We start from the raw sequence: 20,903 nt of genomic DNA, 5'->3' as shown, positions 1-20,903 counted from the left end.
GAAGCGGACGCATAAGACCTGCGCTCTAAAATGTGAATTGAACGGCAAAAGTTGTAACATAGTGTGTGCCGCGTGACACCTGAACGTGATGGCACGTGAATAGAACAGGTGCACACCAGCCCCACAGAACCATGATTCCCGGAAAGCTGTGGCGGGCACCAAGCAGCTTGCTGACGTAAGCAGTGAATACAAAAATGCGATAATGGTAACGCTAATAATGAACAGTACTTCCCCGATATATTGGTTCGGAACGTGTCGAGGCAGGCACTCCGCATTTAGCGCGTGTACGATAACCAGAAGCTGAAGCAAGAGCAGCTGCGGGCGATCTGACATCGCCTTCACTTTTTAAACAGCGGAGCTGTTTAAGCTTGCAATGAGTTCCATCCGTGCCTGGCGTCGCTCAAAACTCGGTGCAGCAAAGTGGAGAGGGGGAAAGTGCTAGGCCAAGAAGTGTGAGGGAAAATTGCGAGGAGGCAAGGAGCAGAGGACTGCGCGCCTCAAGAAAAAAACCGCTTCCCCCGGTCGGAATGAAACCTGGGTCCCTGGCTTCATGAAACCGGCGTCTATCCGATTTCGCTATCATCGCTTTCTTGGCGCTCAGCACTTTCTTTGGGTTTGTAGAGTGGGCGTTGGCTTTGGACTTTGGCTGAGTTGAAGTGAATGGGCAGACCTAAGAAATGCCAAGTTAAAGCTACTGTAGACCACTAGCTCCGCTGTTTCCTCAGTCTTCGCATCTCGATCGCGAAGGTGGCCGAATTTTTATCATAATCGGGTTTCAATGGCAAATGTAATATCGCAGGCCAAAAAACGTTTCCCATAAAATATTGCATGATTGATTGATTGATTGATTGTAGGGTTTAACGCGCCGACGCAACGCAGGCGATGAGGCGCGCCGTAATGGAGGGTTCCGGATTAATTTTGACCACCTGGGGACCTTTAAAGTGCACCGAAATCTCGAACACACTGGCGTTTTTCTTTTCGCCTCCATCAGAAAAGCTGCCGCTGCGGCCGGGGATAGAACCCGCGACCTGGTGCTCAGCAGCACAATGCCTTAGCTACTGAGCCACAGCGGTGGGTATTACATGATTAGAAAATGACTACAGCAGCCTCAAAATACGCGGTGTAGAAATAATAAGAGCTGTGCGCAATGTTCACAGACGCACGCGCACGCTGTTTTCATCGTTGATTGAAGTATTCAGCACGGCGGTCAGTACACCAAATCAAGGCAAATCGGCTTAGACGGGCGGGCTACGTCCACTAGCACGCGCTGAAAAAAATCAGGAAAGACATTAACATATATAATGTAGACGGCGCAGTGGAGGATCCAAATGGGATAGCAGAGGGGGACGCCCTAAGCGCCTACAAAACTAGCCCCATTGGACTGTAATTTTGGCAATGCTCTTGTAAAACGGCCTCCTAATCCCTCGCCCCTTCTTACAATGTTAATTTGCACCGCCTGGTCAATGATGTGCATTTAAGTTCAGTTCAATTCAATTCAATGATGTTTTATTATAAACACAAAAAACATTACACAATGATGCATACAGGAGGCGATCCCAAAGTCGGAGACTGCATTCAACTTTTATTTTTTCTGTATTTTTGTTAACCTTGGCGAAATTCGGGCTACGTTGATCGGAACTTTCTGCAAGCAGCCTCCACATTTACGGTGAACATTTTTTCTAAGTGAACAGGAACACATTCCTACACCCTTGTCCCTCTCCTCAACATTTAGAAAGGCGGGGCGGTATTCTACTTGTGACGTTAGGAGGAGCATGTGTGCGTGTTTTTTGTCTAACCAGCTATGTAACTGTAATGACATTCGATTTTGTTAACAATATCTCTGAAATAAATCTGAAGCTTGCATTTATGAAGCCGATAGGCTATAGATCACAGACTTGAACAGCTAATACACCTGCGCTGTCTGGGATCCGGCGCAGGTATCTCTCAGTGATAAGATAGAAAAAATACAGAACAGGGCGGCAAGATTCGTCCTGGGACGTAATCAATGGTGGGAAAGCTGTACCGCTATGAAACAAGAATTGAATTGGGAGCTGCTTTCATCACGTAGAAGAAAATTGCGATTAAAAGTTCTATATTTAATATTTAATATTAAAACTAGAATCAACAAGGATACGTATTTACAGACGCCATATTATTTCTTAAATCGAATTGATCCTTCCTTTAAATTCAGGGAATACCGTCCCAGGGCTGGAATTTTTGCAAATTCATTTTTGTCAAAACGATACATGAGTGGAATGGGCTCTCAAATGTACAAGTGTCTGGTGTGAATGAAAACTTGATTTTTTTCGAACATGTAACCCCCCCTTGTATAACGCCTTCGGGCGCTGCAGGTATACGTTGAATAAAGAATAAAGAATAGCTAACGTACCCGTTTCTTCGCCAAAGTGTGCCTTCAACAGTTCTCGCTTCGCCTTTATTTCCATTTGTGCAGCGAACAAATTGAAAACTTGTACCCTCTCTTGGTAAAGGAAAAATAAATGATTTGATTTTATTTCAAATTACATATTCATCGGTATGTTCTAGGTGGGGCTCCAATATACTTCAAGTAAAAATCTCACCGACTTTTCTGTATTGTGGCTGTTTTTAAAAATCCGACCATGTGAAATCAAACCCCTGCTCCCCCTCCACGCCAAATACCTATGCTTGGAAGCATTTGTTATAAAAGAATGAAAAACGAAGTAAATATGACGTGACGTTATGATAAGCGCAATGTACCAGATGACTTTCGCGTGTACTGACATCTTGCTGCGTTGCTTCGTGCCAATCGGAGCTTTACTTACTAAAGTGAGCTGTGCCTTGCAAACGGCTTAGTTTAAAGACAACACATGTGCAGAGATGTATACAAAAAAAGACGGCACTGACGCATTTCAAACAGTAGCTATAAGCCGCTCTTAGCATAGATTCACATGCGGCAGGATTTTTTTTTCAGCGTTTACTAATTGTGGGTAATCTAAACAGCAGCTTTATTACAGTAATTAGGGTATCATTTGCTTGAAAGTGAACCGGCATAATTATAATGGAATAGCATGATGCACAATAGCGTGCCTTTTATGCAACGAACATAGGACGCAAACTTATGCAAACCAAAAATGATGTAAACAAAAACCAGAGGTAAGGAGGTTAGGTAAATAAATAATCTGGCTTCATGTAAGTTTTCACAAATCCTTCAACACCTCTTCAAACCGTAAGGAGGGAAAGGTTCAGTTAAGCCTGAAGCTAGCGTTGGCTTTCAGTGCAGGGATTGCTCTCGCTTCCGCCTTTGTACATATGAAAAAAAGGCGTACAGATAACAACTGCGAAGTGATTTTATTAGGTGCTTTATTTTCCCCAGATCTTGTTCCCGCGGCTGTACCCATCACCGCGTTGTCACGACTAAGTTGTCACTTATCGTTTCCTATGGAGTGCACGGCCCTGCTGGGGCGGCACTGTTCCCGTCGTGAACGGTGGCGCGGTACGATGGAAATGGACCTGGGTCTTGATACCAGCGCATACTTAACACATGTCAACAGGCGTTCCTCCCGAGCCTTTCACACTAAAAAACGAGCCGAGATTGCTTGTCGAACGTCTTTCAAAATTCACTCTTTCCACAGACTATACGCGAGTGGAACCGACTACGAGCCAGCTTGGTACTACTGCCCTACTACTGCATCCTCTGTGCGCATGTTAAAGGAAATTTAAGCTTACGTTTTCTTGCTCATATACGTATGAGGAATGTATGAGCATGAGTCATAGACACCATGTCTTGTCGTTACGCTTTTCTTCTTGTTGCCGTCGGTCCTGACGCGCATAGTGCCGTTACGCTTTCATATAAGACTCGTGCAGTTTATCCGCGCATTGCGTGTGCTTGCTTGGTTGGTACTGTTGGCAGCACTCTCATGCATTATTTTTGTATTTTTCTATACTTTTTCACTCGTGTATTATCATATAATGCGCTTCCTGATGTGCCGTGCGCATGTCCGAGGTTTTCTGTTTTTTTGCTACAAACTTTTTCAGGGCCCAATGCACCCTGTGTTTTCCTGTTCCGCATTGTCTAAATTTCTTGTGTCTTCTGCCCATGGCTGCCCAAGGCCTTGTTCCAATGCTGGCAGAATTCCATTAATAAATAAATAAATAAATAAACACCCCATCATCGTCGCGCTGTGTTCGTCGGCCATTGTATTATCAACTGCGATTGTGTGAGAAAGGCCATATGAAAGGATCCAACGCTTGCATCAGATAGTTCGCGCATTGAATTCGAAGCACATAAAACGGGGCGCCAAAAGGTTTTCACGGCTCCTTTGCAAGCGCAGCGCAGCAGCGGGCCGCTTCGAGACAGCTGCCGTCCGTGCAGCAAAGCGCACTACGCTGAGGAAAAGATTAGGCGTGTGTGTCAAGTACTCTTCCCTGTGTCCGTGTGTAAACCGCGCTGTCTTCTCCTAATCATGTTAAACCAACACGCCCTGATAGCCACGTTAGTGCATTTCATTTAGAGCGAAAAGAATATTGTATACAAACGAACAAAGAACCGCACACTGTAGGCTAACCCCACGCCATACGCACTTGAAACTGTAGTTCTTGTCGTTTTAAGTGCGAATGCACTTTATAAGCGACCCCAAACCATCCACCGCCGGCGGCGGCGGCGGCGGCGTCGGCGTCCGCAGTGCTCCTCTATATTTAAAAAAGAAACAGCATCCGGCGCCAGGTTTCGATCCGAGGACTTTGCGGCCGCAGCGCGACGCTCTACCGACCAAGCCACGGAGGCGACGCTGATATCAGTGTTAGTGACGCGCCTTATATCTTTAACGCATTCAAACTACGTCGTCAGCGGCGTGCGTTGGCGACTCAGCGGCGTTATAGCGGCTTGATAACTGCGTGGTGTACACGTGATACTACAAACCCGATGGAAGAGATGGAAGAGAAGGCGGCGAGGCGGTGGGCTGCGGGGGCCGAGCGCAAGCGCCGCAAGCGGGCCGACAACCGTGCATTCGCACTTTCACATTCTCCCCCTCGGGGAAATGCGGGGGAATTTTTTCACTTTCACTTACCACTCCCCCGAAAAAAAAAAACTGACCCAGATCCTCCGGTTTAAAAATCAAGTTTATTTATCTGCTTTTTCCCCCGAATGCTGCCGTTAGAAGCAGGCGGTGAAACAAAACGGGTGAGGCCCAACTTCGTGCGCAAGCGCTAGCGCATGCGTTTCCTTCTTTCGCGTACATCGTGCAAGGATTCCATGAAGCCGGCGCTATTGCTAGCATCTACGTTTTCATATCGGCTCTGTAAAAACTGAAGGAGGCATGCAGTGGTAGCTTAGTTAACAGAAACAAGTCGTTCGAAATCTACGTGCTGGCTGCGGGGCAAGGCCGACCGCATATTTCGGAGTAATTTCAAAGAATTCAAGCCAATTTCCAGTAATTAATTTCATTCTCCAAATTTGCCACATAATAAACGTTTACTCTCCCTCCACGTAATTCCAAAAAGGACAATTAAATTGTGAGTAATATCGAGTAATGTCAAACAATTCCAAGTAATGTCAGGTAATTCCAAATAATTTCAACCAATTCAAATTATATCCCAATAAATTCCAAGTACTTACATGTTATTCCAAGTGAGTACAAGTAATTTGAAATTAATAAAACGAATTCTGCAGTATTTTTTCAAAGCCTCATCTAAAAAAATCAGAGGTTAATTCTGCCTGTAATTTGCTTTCCACGCTGCTTCCGGGCCTCTCAAGCACGAAAGCGATGGTTTTTAGAACCGCCGTGAATTGTCGGTTACGGAAAGCTAAAGCGCGGTCATTTCAGTAACTTCCATGCAAGCGGCGGCGGCGATAAGAAGCCTTTTTGCTAGCTTCGAAAAAGTGATAACGCCGCTCCTCCGGTCGCGGACACGAAACAAAACATAAACATACTTTCGCGGCAATAGCGACTACTGGCGCGTGAATTTTGATCGGCAGGCATAGAACAGTTCGTTCCTAAGAAGGCTTCGTTTAGAATTGGATATAAGGTTTGTGGGAGACGTGTTCGATGACAAAGTCTCGTCCCGTAATCAAAGAAAACTTATGACGCGAAAATTTAAAGTCATTAGGGTCTCGGTGTGTGATACATAGCACGGGATGGACGTCGCATTAAAATAAAACATTAATTTCCGTGTCTCAGTAGGACGCTAGGCGCATAATTCAATTTTGTAGTGCGCTTGCTTCAGACTTACGGTCAAGTATTTCTATGCTGGCGATGCGGTGAAAACAAAAGATCAAGGGTTAGTGTGTGGAGAGTAGAAGTTTTGTATTCCAAATATCCCCTAGATGAAATTACTACCTACAGCATAAACTGGCCCGAGAAAATCTGAAAGACCTAGAACATGGTAGAATCCCCTACCTTTCTACCACTAGTCCCCCTTCCCTCCCCCCCTACCCGAGCGATGGGATATCCTAATGTCCATCCCCGACCTGTCGACGCAGCAGGAGCTTGCGTTCAGGGGCCAGGAGTTATTGCACTCGTATGGGACTCGTGAATAGGGTTCCACCCCGTCTCACGCCTGCGGGCGTCACCTGAAATGGGCTCAGTAAAGGTTGTTTCTCCCTCTATATATATATTCATCAGTCCCAAAACCCGTCCTTAGTAGTCACCCTGCTCCTGCGAATACTGAATCAGTTTCATCTCACACGATAAATTCCGTCCGACGATATTGTGGTCGTACGCAATATTTCCCGACATACGGAATACAAAAAGTGACACACGAGATAAAAAAACGTTGTTAATGAACGTGACAGATCAGCCGAAAATAGGTTAATATTTATTTGCCCCCAAAGTTTTCAACTATAACTTCGCGCTGACAGCTTCCCTGCTACTTGGCCAGGGAATAACAAAAAGATAGAGAACAAAATCGTTTCCGTATTTAAAAACCAGCTGTGTTTCACAACGATGGACAGAAAATGTGTTTCACACTGTTTCACACTGTGGACAGAAAATGTTTTGGGCGCTCAAGCACGCAAGACAAGAAAAATACGGCACAGGAGGACTCCAAACTAAAATTTTGTTTCCCGTAAGCGTGGAATAAATGCGGCCTGAACAGCTAGCAAACCACCGCTGCTCGATGAAAACGACCAAGAAAGATATCCCGTCGCCCGGAACTAGCGTTCTAGATATGCGCTTGTCGCCGCAGCATCTGTGGCGGCCGCGTCATTCATGATCTGGGGCCGCAGACAGCATGATGAACGCAAGGCAACAGACACAAAAAGCGACAACATATAACTATCTCTTAGCTGCCTTATCCCCGGTTAGACATCCGCCCGTGGTCCCTAATGCTATCCCTGGCAAGCCGCGGCCAACTTTATATTATAGCGAAGCTGTATACCTCTACCAACCACGGTTCTTTCGTGTGCCCAGCAAAATACTCCGGCGCATGCGTCGTATGGCGCGTGCCATCGGAAAATGATTATCGCGGTGTCTCTCCTTCTGGACGCCCGAGCCAGCGGGTTCGTCTTGCGCGTGCGCCGTTATGCTGGGAGCCGTAAAACTTCAACGAAAATAAGAGCACGCGGGCGCGCTTAAGAAATGAAATACAAAGAAATGTAGCGCGCCCATTGATTGCGACGCGTTCTTAGCAAAAACATGGACAAAGGGAGCGCGCTAACGCTTTCGCGTTCCACTCTTAAAGGCGAAGCTTAAACAATAAAAACATAAATAAACGAACAAAAGTAAATTAATAAGTAATAAAGAATAAAATGAAAAGTAAAACAAATGAAAATTAAGTTATTCAAAAAATAAATAAATGAAAGTATATCACAATAAATGAAAATACAAGCATAAAAAAAAGAAAATAAATAAAAGTAAAACAAATTAATATCAATACATAAATAAATAATATGAACATAAATGAAAATCAGAAAAAAAGACAAGTAAAAGATGAAGGTAAATAAATAAAGCATAGTATAAAATAAATGAAAATAAAACCAAATTGGAAATGAGTATAAATAAACAAATAAATACTATTTATATGAATGAAAGAAAATTGGGAAGGCTACGCATTGCGCGCAAAGCTTCGCTGGTCATCCACCTTCCCAGAGTGGAATGGCTCATGAATTTTTTATCTTCATCGCCGCTGCTCTTTGGGTGCTCCACGGCACAGCAGGTAGCCCGTGGGGATTCTCATTATTCCTTAAAATAAACAAACAGGCAGTAACAAGAAAAGGTACGAGCACAAGATTCCCAGATACTGCTGTGCACTCACAGCACTTTATGATAAACAAGCCGTAGTTCCCGGCCATGCCCGGGTGTGTCAGTACATATAACAATGGGTATAACACATACTGAGTACACCGGTAAGGTCGTTATTTTTCCTCAAATCTAGATTCGCCTCAGTAGGTATAGTTTAGAACAAAGTCTGAAATTACCTCGAAGACATTACCTCGAAGACATGAAATTACCTCGAAGAATTTCCGAAAGAATCGTTTTAGTGTTTGAGTGAAACTAGATACCAGTACTCCTCTCCAGCACAAATATTTCAATCGTGTACGGCGTCCATAGACGAAAGCACACAGAATACGCTTTTCGGCAAAGCCAACTTCCCCACGAATACTCTGTATACCTCTCAGTCTAACCGGCGATTTTTAAGGGCGAAAGCCTGAAGTGCCCCATTGCGCGAACAACCGGCGTTGTTGTTGGTGAAGTTGTTGTTATCATCCTGCACTGAAAACGGCCGCCGCTGAAAAGAGTAAACAAAAAACACATTTCAGAGCGATCGGGAATCAAACTTGGGTCTCCGAAGTACGAGCCGAGTGCGTTACCACCGCGCTACAACAACTTCTTTTCTTCTTTTCTCTTTATTGCCTGTCTTCGGTATACACAATACGAACACCAATAAAAAAAAAGGATTACAAAGCGCGAAAAGACGCCAGCACGTCACTTGCTATTGTGCGATTGTTAAAAAGGCCGATGCCATGCCACACTTTCCAACACATTTAACCAGTGAGGTGGAGAAAGTTGGGCTTTATACACTTCTAAGATCTCCCGTACACTCTGGTAAAACAACTCTCTGCTCAGCCTCACATCAACATCATTATTCGAGATTTCCACATGCTATACAGGTCCAGGAACATCAAAAGATCATACGGGACGCCGCCGTAGTTTTCAACGGCCAAGGACCTGATTCCATGGCTATCCGACGGGAGGCCCTTTTTTAGTGTTCTCTGCAAAACGTCCCACAGGAACACCCCGTCCCAACAGTCTATGAACGAGTGCTCTACTGTTTCTGGCTTTTTAAAAACCAAGCAGTCAGCTGGGCCTCATGTAAAAAATAAACCTTTTTGAATCATCCAAGTTTTGACAGGGGATACTCCCGCGTGTAATTTTAAAAAAAAGACTTTACATAAGGCGGGACAGTCATTTTTTTTACGCACTGACATACATCTTCTCCTGGCCCTGCACTGTATAGGGATCTGTACAAAGGAGTCGGCAAAGGCGTGTCAAGAAAGTCTCTATACAGCTTTTTTTCTGTGCACGGTAGCCAGATATTCGAAACAACACCGTGAGAATAAAACTCTTGCCGCAAGTACCCCCTCACGTAGATAACCATGAATGCCACTGTCATGGACCCAGGAAGTGGCAACAAATTCGGGCAAAACTCTACCTAGGCACACTTGACACACGGTGCGCAATATAGGGTTTGGCACATCACGTAGAAAAAGAAAGCGGTTCACAACCTGACGTAGAAAAAGGTTCGCAAGAGAAAGGCCACCACAGCGCACTCGTCTAAACAGGTTGGTTCGACTTATGCGCTCCCAAGTGGAACACCAAATAAAAACAGCAAACACCCTGTGCAATCTTTGCAAATTGGCACGCGAGCAATGGAGAACCTGCATCACGTACCAAAGTTTTGACACGAAGAATAGATAACACAATCGCTCGCGTGAACACGGACAACAGCTTACCTCCCCCCTTATACACTTTATCACGGATTTCGATGGCTTGCTTTCACCAGAACGGGTCACTAGAGAGTTTTAGCTACCCGTTTTCGACGGCCCGCTCCGGTATCGGCGGCACGCTCAGCGCAACCGGAGCCAATGCCGTTCGCGGCCGAGCGCGCCACGCATGCGCAATTGCGCTCGCGCTCGCTATCGGTGCGGAGCGGACCGTGAAAGACGGTCAGCTAAAACTCTCTACTGTCACGATAGTTTTCGAGGGGGATGTTTAAGTACTTCACTGGTGTGTCTACCCAGCTGATACCTGAGAATGTACGCGGCTTCCACAACCAGCTGCCATGTCAGAAACCAATACACTTATCCCAATTGACAGAACTACCAGTGTAGAGGCAGAACCTTTTAGGAACACTTATACTTTCGTGGATGCTACCCGTGTCTTGGAAAAACAAAGCAATGTCGTCTGCATAAGCGAGCGCATGAACTACGCAGGACTGTAATGAAAACCCGCTGATTTTCCTATTTTGAAGGGTGTTTGCACAAAACGTTTCAATAAACATACAGAACAGCAGCGAGGACAGCGGGCACCCCTGGCGTACAGAACGGCTGACATGAGCTGAAGCGCCTAGCGACTTGTTGACCACCGAGCTTGTACTACAGTCGCTGTACGCCATGCGTACACCATCCGTAATCATTTTTCCTACGTTGTGTGCTCAAGAATCGTCAATAGCAGTTCGGGGAGGACCTTGTCGAACGGTTTTTCTAAGTCTATTTGCCATTGCTACTTCTTGCTCAAGGCTGTCAGAGCATTCCAGGATGCTGCGGGCTACGTGGGTATTGGTCGTAATAGAACGACCCTTAATGCCACATGTTTGGTGTGGTCCGACTATTTCTTTCGCTACTAATTGCAGCCGAGCAGCTAAGACCTTCATTAATATCTTATAGTCGACATTTGAGAGACTGATTGGACAGTATGCTGATACATTCCGAAGTTTAATGGCATCTTCAGTCTTTGGAATGAGAACTGTGCGAGATAGAGTGAAAGATGGTGGCAGTCTGTTGCTTTCGTACGCTTCGTCGTAAACTTCACATATAACACTGCGCTAAGCGTGTCTTTAAAGGCATTGTAAAAACACGCGCCTAGGCCATCTGGGCCTGGCGTTTTACCGGGGGTTAAATCATCAATGGCAATCAAAATTTCATTAACGGTGATTGGCATCTCAAGGATACCCTTCATGTCGTCTCCTATTGTAGGCATTAAGTTAAAGAATTCGTGTCAGAAATTATCGGCGTAGAACTTGATAACAGAGAAAAGGGCTTCATAAAAATCCTTAAAAGCACCCTCTATCTGCGCGTGGTCACTGGTTAGCACTCCACGATTTTCAATTTCGGCTATCCTATTTCTACAAGCGTAGCGCTTTTCTGATGCAAGCGCGCTCTTGGTGGGCGCTTCATCTAACAGCAAACTTTCCGCCCTTGCTCTCACCAGGGCACCATGGTATTTATTCCAGTCTATAACTTCAAGCTCCGGCCTAACCCTTTTAATCTCTTTCTTATTCGACCCTGGCGACTGGCATTCTTCATTAGTAAGCGACGCGAGGTTTTTACGTAGAAGTTGTTCGCTTTGTCTCTCACGATACATCCGTGCACTTGATTTTTCTACCGCACTCAACTTTACTTCTTGTTTAAAAATTTCCCACCTAGAGGACCAGCTAGTTTTCCTATCTGGTAAACGCTGTATTTTTTTCATTTATTTCAGTTGTAAATTTTCCTCCTGGAATAATTTACTATTCATTTTCCAAAGACTTCAATTAAACGTGTTTGCTCTTGGCTTGCGCCCACCATGGGTAAAAGAAACCAGGCAGTGGTCGCTAAACGACAAGGGTGTCATGCAATAATCACCGCACTCAGGCAAGAGTTCGAGCGAAACATAAATCCGATCCAAGCGGGCGTGGCTTATGCCCTGAAAATGGGTGAATTGCACTTGTCGTGCGCCAAGCAGCGCATCCCCGACATCTTCTAAACAATAGTCTGACGCTGCCTCAAGCAACGCCAAGATCAAGTCACGGAATGCGTATCACTGGACTTGTCGTGCGCAGAGCATACACAGATAAAGTCTCCAAAGAAAAACAACTATACGTTCAGTGTCCATTAGTGCACTGATATTCTCAAAAATACTCTCCTTTCGTTCGCTCGTGTCGGCGCATACACAACTACAACACGCCAATCACGCGACAAAAATTTAAAATCGCTTACTATGAACCGCCCTGCAAGACAAGCCGCGACCGATTCAATTGCAACGCCCAAACTCTGTTTAATTAACAGCCTACTCCCCCCCCCCCCCCGTCCCCCCGGAAAGAGCTTGAAACACCGGGACTCTTCGATTTACCGTCTCGGACTCACCGAGAATAGTCTGCAGGTAGTCCGAAGATTCTCCATGAGATAGGAATACACATGAAAAACGAATGCCGGATTGCTTCTGGGGGAGTCCGCGGTGAGTCCGAGACGATAAAACGAAGAGCCCCACTGTAAATAGTCACGTGGAGTCAGGACGCTCGACTTCCGGTCTGTGAATCCTGCCAACGCCGCCTGGGCGTTGATCCTGCTTATCTTAGGCACTATGGATCCGAACCTTAAAGAACGGTAGCCCTTGCTCTGCCGGCCTCAACGAGTGGTTACAGTTTTCTGTAGCCCTCGGGTTGCCAAGTTTTTCAACTTTTCGTCTGCCCGCATACCCCACCCTTGGTCGCGCCCTACTCTTAGCCGATTTTTGGCCGGATGGTGCGGACGCTACGATTTTGATATTTGAGCTTTTTCTCCTTCCTAACTTACTGTCAGGGGCGGCGGAAGGGTCTTGGAACCTTTTTCAACTATTTATTGATTGCCTTTTTTTCCCCCGACTTTTGCTCCGCCGGCTTTGACGGCTAGGCTTACGACGAGGACGGTTTGTTTACGTTGCAAATGTGCGTATAACTTTGCGAGAAATGCGCTTACCGAATTGATTTATGTGTCCAAACTATCGGAGCAACCTCGCGATCAAGCGATTATAACCTTTAAGAGGCCATTATATTGCAGACGTCCTAAAAGATAGAAGTGCCTGCCACAAGCACGAAAAAAAATCTTGGCACCGTCGACTCCGAGAGTCAGCTGAGTGGCAACCAGACGATCTTTCGGCAGAGCCTGCCTCGTTTTCACATTACGCCAGTCGCTGGCTTTGCAACCAACGACGCAGCACGGGTAATTCATGTCTGTCCAGCGGACGCGGCAAGCGGCGGTAAGCAAGCGGCGGCAAGCGGCGTTCGGTAGGTAAGCCCGCACACGAATGAAGACCGGGGGGCCAATTCTCCAAAACGGCGGGCCGTCGCTTTGAAACGACGGGGTAGCGCCATTGAAATGCATGTGTTCTGGGGTCGGGGCCGCCGCTTTGAGGTGGGCAACATGAAGATGAGCTGCAAGAAAAGCACTGTGGCAAGGACGCGAAGCGACAAGTGAAATGACGGAGGGCAGTGGGTGTCGCTTCGCGTCCTTGCCGCAGTGCTTTTCTTGCAGCTCATCTTCATGTTGCCCACCTCAAAGCGGCGGCCCCGACCCCAGAACACATGCATTTCAATGGCGCTACCCCGTCGTTTCAAAGCGACGGCCCGCCGTTTTGGAGAATTGGCCCCCGGGAACGCACCATCGTGACGTCGCGTGCGGCGAGACGTCGTTAGAAAACGTACAGCGAATGGCTTTCAAATGACGCAGCCAGCGCGGACTGTGGAGTCAGCCTCATCGGCTGAGAAAGGCTATGTTTAAAAACTGCTTACAAATTATACATAGAACGTACGGGGCTCAAGCTTGGCTCAAATGCTCCCCATAATCCGTTCTACCAGCTGTATGCATTTGATTGCCACCTTTGAAACGTGTTTCTGGGTCACTTTAAGTGCACGCGGAATTTTTTTTTTGGTAAGGAGTGTCATTAAAGATGGACCTTTATTAAGATCCTGCGTCATGATAGGAATGTACTCGCAAAGTTTAAAAACTGTAGGTCGAGCACTTTTTGCTAGGCAATAATATCTCATCCTACCCGTGTTCACTTTCTTAGGAATGTAAACTCCAAGATCCCGCTCGCTCGTTTGCGGGTTTATTAGAACAAAATCCTCAAGTAGTTCTCTGTAATCCAAAGCATATCAACTGGGTAAACACATATTGAGTAATCCGTGAAAACATGTATTCTACCCCAAACCCCCATATTGATGGTTAGGTGAAAACACTGTAAAACAGCTTTAAGACATTCGTATAGGTTGCCGATATCAGCAAACAAGAGTTCGATATCTGAACGGGCCGGCGATAAAATTCGGTCAGTTGTCGGTACTTAATTCTTTCAATAGAAATCCTATTGCGCCGAAACTCACGCTGGCCGTTCACATGAGCAAGACGGGCTATTCCAGCTATCCTAGCCCCCAGGAAAAAAAATAATAAAAAGGGTAACGCCCCTCCCCTCCCTCCTCCTTTTTTTACCGTCGCATTTATTTTGTGCAGAGCTCAACAAACGCCGTCCGACGGTGCGAAAAGCAACTTCACTCCAGACTAAGAAGTCGCCTCGGCCCCTATCAAAAGTACCAGCAGTGCTGGCATGACGGTGTGCTTCTGCAGGGGAGGTGTACGTAAAGGAGCACACACGGAAAGGCGATCGGCGATAAAGCCCGATACTGGAAACGTGAATTCCTTTTCTTATAATTTTCATTTCCCGCATCACCGAATACGTCAGCGCGGGAAGTTTGAAATCTTGAAGGTTGAGACGCCACGTGGTGCCAGCCAGCTGAACTAGAAGCTTCCTGTCCCAGATTTCTGGATATGAGTGGCGAGATGGCCATATAAGGACATAGCAGAGGCGAGAAGCCAATGGGAGTGCGCCACGGGAGAGCCAAGAAGGTATAAAAGCGGGGCGCACAAAGAAGAGGGGGGAGGCAAGATAACAGGAGGCAGACAACGAGGAGGCGGCCGGAGCACGTGAGCTTCAACGAACGAGCCAGGGGGACGCGGCCAGGACATCGACCACGCCATCCGACCTGGGCGGGACCGGGCCGACTTCGCATCGGCACCGTCATCCTAGGTGCACCACGAACCTGTGTCTTCGTGGCCCCAGCGGCATCGGTCGGGCACCAGCGGCCAGCGTTCACGCTCCGTCGACGTTCGTCTCGACGGCCCCGAAAGGCTACGTTCGGGCCGTGCCTACCTGGAACCTCCAGCGGCAGCGGCTACCAGGGGGTAGCCACCGAGGAAGCACGCCGCCGAAAGGATGACCGCGCGCGTCGAACGCCGGCATCAAGGACCTCCAGCGAGAGCGGCTACCAGGGGGTAGCCACAGAAGAAAGAAGTGAGGACGCGCGGAGCCCACGCCGTCCAAGGAGTGACCGCGCGCATCGCACGCCGGCACCGACGAAGCGAAACGACGACGGCTACCACCGAGTCGCGGCCACGCAAGGGTGCGACACGTCAGCGCCGACGACCGGGGTAGGCCAGTCCATTATAGGGACATAGTTGTAGGTGTAGACAGATAACCTTGAAGGTGATAGAATGAGTGTATTTGAGATAATGGTGTAGGACTTTACTGTAGAATCTTTTGGTGTTTTGCTTTGAACTGTATTTGTGATATTTAGTTTGAGGTTTGATTGTTTATCGGGTGTGTAGTTTAAATATTGAGTGCTTTGCCTGAGGGTTTTTCTTTGTGTGTGCATTAAATTTATGTTGTTAAACACGTCAACGGTTTCCCCGTGTCCATTGCTCCAAGCTGGTTAAGACCACCCCACCATCCGTTCACGTGACAGATAGAACGTCTTATTTTAAGCAGAGTACAGCATTCGGAAACGTGATACACGGAACCATTACTCCTTTTTAAATTCCTCTCACTACTTCATAGTTATACCTCCACAGATCTCTATGCTTCATTATAGCTGCGTTTCACTTTCCCTTACCTTTGAGTTGCTCCTCGTGATTTCTTAAGTAGTTATCCCCTTCGTTTATCCACATTCTCAAATATTTACAATCCTTCACTCTGGGTAATTCGCCTTGTTGGATAGACACTGCGTCAGTGGTAGCGTGATTGAAAACCATTATTCCCGATTTTTCTGCGCTAAAATTTAACCCGGCTCCCTGTCCGCTAATATTTATGAGCCGTTGCATATCGGTCTGGTTATCATCTAAAATAACAATGTCGTCTGCGTATAACAGTCACGGAATACGATGTTGTACCACTTCCCCTTGAATCATATGCGTTAAGTTGAACCCTACCTCACTTTCTTCCAGTTCCTTTTCTAACCCTACCATGTAAAGCATAAACAGAATTGGGCTCGAAGGCCATCCCTGTTTCAGTCCCCGATGGGTGTTGACCTGCTGGGCGCATTTCTGTCCTTCCCATGTAAGGTACTCTCTACTAGATGCGAAGCATCTCATACTCGGGACTGTGTCCCTCCCTCCCTCGTTGTCGTTGTCCGCCGTCCGAGCTCTACTGCGCATGCGCGTCTCTTCAGCCCCGTCAGCGTTTGGGCTGACGTCAGCGCAGTCCACTATAAAAAGAAATAGTTAGGCGGCGCCCGGTTTCGATCCCACGACTCTCTGTCCGCAACGGGAGGTACGTGGCGCTCTTTCCACCGCGCTACCACAAACCGAGACGGGAGCATGTGGTACGAACGCGCCTTATGTCCTTCACTCATTTAGACTACGTCAAGAAGCTACTGATACAACGAAGGCACGCAAAGCTGAACGTCAACGGAAAAGACGAACTGAAAACTAATGGGAACTTCAGTTGACTCCATGGCTGCTTCGCATACTACTCAGGGTTCCCCTAAGGGAAGACGGTGTAATTTTTTTGTCTTTACACATTGCTATAGGGAACTGTATTAACGCGTCATCTAATTCCTGGGGCTTCAGCATTATCACAGCAGTTCTCTGTTTACGTTGTCATATGCCCTTTTAATGTCCAAGAACGTAATCCATGATGGTCTATTCTGCACTTTCGCAATTTCAGTGAATTGCGTTATCCCGATCAAATTATCATCCAATCGCCTGTCTTGTTTAAATCCATTCTGCAGTTCCCCAAGGATTTAATTTTCTTCCATCCATGCTTGAATTTCTGATTTCATCGCCTGCATTGCAAATCTGTACACCACTGACGTTACTTTGAGTGGTCTGCATGAACCAATACTGGCTTTGTTGCCTCTGACTTTATATATTAAATTCATCCTACTTTCGAGCCAGTTCTTCGGTATTTGTTTGGTTTGTATCACCTTATCTATTGTCCTCATAAACGATGCCTTACTTTTAGGTCCAAGCAGGTTTATCAGTTGCATTGGTATTCCGTCCGGGCCCACTGCTGTCTGGGGGAAACCTTTTGCTCTGCTTTTTGCCAATCAAGGTTGCTTAAACTCATTTCCCTTTCCGCAGTCTTCTGTGGCACTGATGTCATCGATGCAGGTTTCCCTACCACTATTGCCCTATACTTCTCACTAATCACCCGAAGAATGTGCGCTAACGCGTGCTCTCGTTCTAAATGTTTCCCATCCTTATTAATCCAGAATTTTTGACGGATATAGTTTTTTGAGCTTAGTAATTTTACATGGCTGCAAACCTTCTTGGATGCGCTTTAGTCCTTCGTTCGTGCTTATGCCATTCATTGCTCGCTTTTCTGCTTGATCTTTGCTTGCACCATTTTCTGCACTTCTAGTTTTTTTCCCCGGTAGACATCCTATTTTTCCCCGTACCCGGCTTATCGACTGGTTTTGCTGGCCTATCTTGCAGCACGTGGGAGTAGCTGTTGCCTTTCGTTGCTTCCACCCGGTGTGTCACCTCGGTGCATGCCTCCCCTTCGCTGCATAAGCCGAACTGTTCGTCATTTGTTGGCGGAATGACGCGCCTTTCTAGCTTCCTCTCAGCTGCTTCTAACTTTGCCTCAACGGCCTCCGTTCGTCGCGTTCGTCACTTAGCGCTTCCTCCAGTTCTGCAGTCCGCTTAGCTAACCCCGAGTTATCCGCTCCTGCGCGTTCTGGCCGGTACACCACTAAGCATGAACGGCATGCACCTGCCCCTTCGTCTGCCTCGCCGCCATCTCGCTGAAGATCCTCTGCGTCTACTTGCCGCGGACAGCTACCACACGGTACCAGCTTTCTAGGTGTCATGTCGTCTGAAAAACCCGACACAACGTGGAAGAACCGCGCAGGTAAATACTCAGCTTCGGCTGTCCTCCGCTGTCCTTCACTCTAGAGCCACGCTGTTGTCGAAGCACCAGAAAAGCACGCCAGCACAGGTTGACTCCGCACTGGCGCCACCTAACGGCAAGTCTTCGGCCAGCTCCTCCACTACCTAAAGATGACCGCCCTCACGAAGCAGCTGTAGCCCGGGCTGGCGTGCCCAGACTGACTGATGTGCTAGCTTGACTTAGCCGACGTTTTACTTATTATCCTTGCTTTATCTATCACTTTAATTTTCTGTTCAATCCTCCCATTCCCCCTCTACTGCCCCCTCTTTCGCGCTGTGCAGTATGCAGGTGATTTCCCTGCCTAGCTCAATGATACCCTCAGTGCACTTCTTTCCTTTTCTTTTCCCTCGAACTACACTTACTGCTTTACAAGTAAAAGACGCGCCGATTTCAACTTCCGACTATTAGGAGCATATATCCTTCGATAAACGTATCCAAACGCCAAATTTAAGGTTTAAGCTATCGGTCATTTCTCCCATCTGGTCATGGAGTTCGTGTTCCCCAGTAGCCAGAACATTGGGTATGAGAAAGACTGTCTGGTTAGGGACAGAACAGCTAAAACAATTCAAAAATAGGCCGGTTATTTACGTTAAACATTGGTACAAATATGGCTGCGCCGCTCACCCGGGAACAGCAAGAGTTGTTTAGTGAGAGTTCGTCCATGTTAATCAGTACATCAGAGGTGGAATACGGTCCGATAAACTGCGACCAAATTTCATTATAGCGCCGATGTTGCCGCAGTATCCAACCGTTTGCAAGCCCTCTCTACGGCGTCATGTTGTGCAGACAGTGTGAAGCTATGATTGGCTCTTGAGGTCATTTCGCGGCTGGCGTAGGAAATCCCCGCAGAAACCGTAGCAGCATTTTAACACGAAAGTGTTTTATTCCGGGATCCACCACGGTCTGACTCCCGTCATATCCGCCACCTGAAATGACATCACGAGAAAAGTTCCATTGACGTGGCTGCGCCAGGATTCGAGCCGGGAACTTTGTCGCCGCAACAGGAGGTACCAGACGCTTTACCCACTGCGCCATGAGCTGAAGCACCGACGGCTGTATGAACGCCCTAAATATCCTTTCTATGACCTCCTCCATTTTGGTGGTGCCGTCTAAGAGAGAAGTGAAGTAGGCTGGTGCATCACGATGCTGATGAGCGCCGACAGTTGGCGCCAGCTGAGCTCGTCGCAACGCAACCGTCTGCCGTACACTCCACGGAGGACGAACGTGGTGGTCGCACATTTGCCAAAGCGACGCGCCAGCAGGTCGTCGCTCACCAAGCATATTCACAAGACATCCCTGCCAATCAGGCTCTTTCTAAAACTTGCTGAGCTCATTGGTTCATGCATATTGGAAAGAATAAAATGGGCGCTAAGCAGACGAAGATGAAGTAGACACACACACACACACACACACACACACACACACACACACACACACACACACACACACACACACACACACACACGCACGCACGCACGCACGCACACACACACACACACACACCACATACAAGCGCCAACACAGACACCAGTCATCTATTCCTCGATGTGACGCACGCACCTTGAATACAAGTTTAATCGGCTTAATCTCCCGTTATCTTCCACCGCTGTTCTTTCCCTGGGTGCTTCCGTCCTAGGAGTTTGCCACAGAGATGTTGGGATCTAAAAATGTAAGACGCAGCGCAAAAGACAGGACGTAGAGTATAAGACAAATACGTGGCGCTGTCTTATACTCTACGTCCCGTCCTTTGCGCAGTTTCTTACATTTTTAAACATGCACCGACCAGCCCACTTGCTCCCCGTTCAAAGATGTTGTGATCGCCTTTCACTCCTTCGTTGCGGCGACAGGCCGGATGCCCTGCTAGACAGCTATGTCTTCATTCCTGATTTTTTTTCCTGGCCATTCTCTTACATCCAAAGATTTTTTTTCTTCTCTCAATATTTTTCTCTTTACTCTTTTTTTTCTCTCTAAAACAAACTGGGTCACAGCCTAATCATTGCGGGTAGCTTCTTTGCCAATCGCCCGCGTAGGTATGCGTCAGGATTTGCGGGTCGAACCAACCAATACAGACAGCATTGGCGCCTCTATGTTATGTGGGTGTATACTTCGTCTTCGTCTGATTAGCGCCCCTTTTATTCTTTCCATGCTCTTTCACTGCAGCGGACCGTGAGTTCACCAAACGGTTCGCTGGTAACCGTTCATTTTCGTTTGCATGGTTTGCGAGCGCGTGTGGTTTCAATCGTGTTTACGCAGTTCTCCGGCGTGTGCAATCCAGTGTCTAATGTTGATGCGTCTGACGGTGTCATACCGACGAAATATAAATAGCCATGTGCAAGTTCATAGCGACGCAGAATACACATCCAACTGATCCTGTAAATGCACATTTCACTTTCGCGTTTTACCGATTCCTATGAAAGCGGGATAAACCACACTTTTTTACCTATTTGGCGATATTCTGCAACGAAGCGGCTATGCATAGTCGTGGGTCCACCCACGGTTCTAAATACCTACGTAACACATTTTTTAAGGCGCAAAGCACTTTGGCGGCCGCTACTGGGGCTTGGAGGTAGCGATTGCGACGGCGCTGGCGGCGTAACTGAGTTAACGAAGGCAGGAAGAAAATGGCGCAGGAAAATGTAGAGAAAGTGTGCGGGGGAGCGCAGTGTGCTGAGCCCGCCCGAGACGCTCGTTGGAGAGTCTGGCGAAATTGTTAGGGGGAGGGCGGCACGCGCTGCTATTGCACCATCTCTC

Source organism: Haemaphysalis longicornis, unplaced genomic scaffold (genome assembly GCF_048455015.1).
Source record: "Haemaphysalis longicornis isolate Haplotype H1 unplaced genomic scaffold, Haemaphysalis longicornis Haplotype H1 scaffold_29, whole genome shotgun sequence".
Taxonomy (NCBI): domain Eukaryota; kingdom Metazoa; phylum Arthropoda; class Arachnida; order Ixodida; family Ixodidae; genus Haemaphysalis; species Haemaphysalis longicornis.
The sequence above is the reverse complement of the archived record's forward strand: the minus strand, read 5'-3'. Positions refer to the sequence as shown.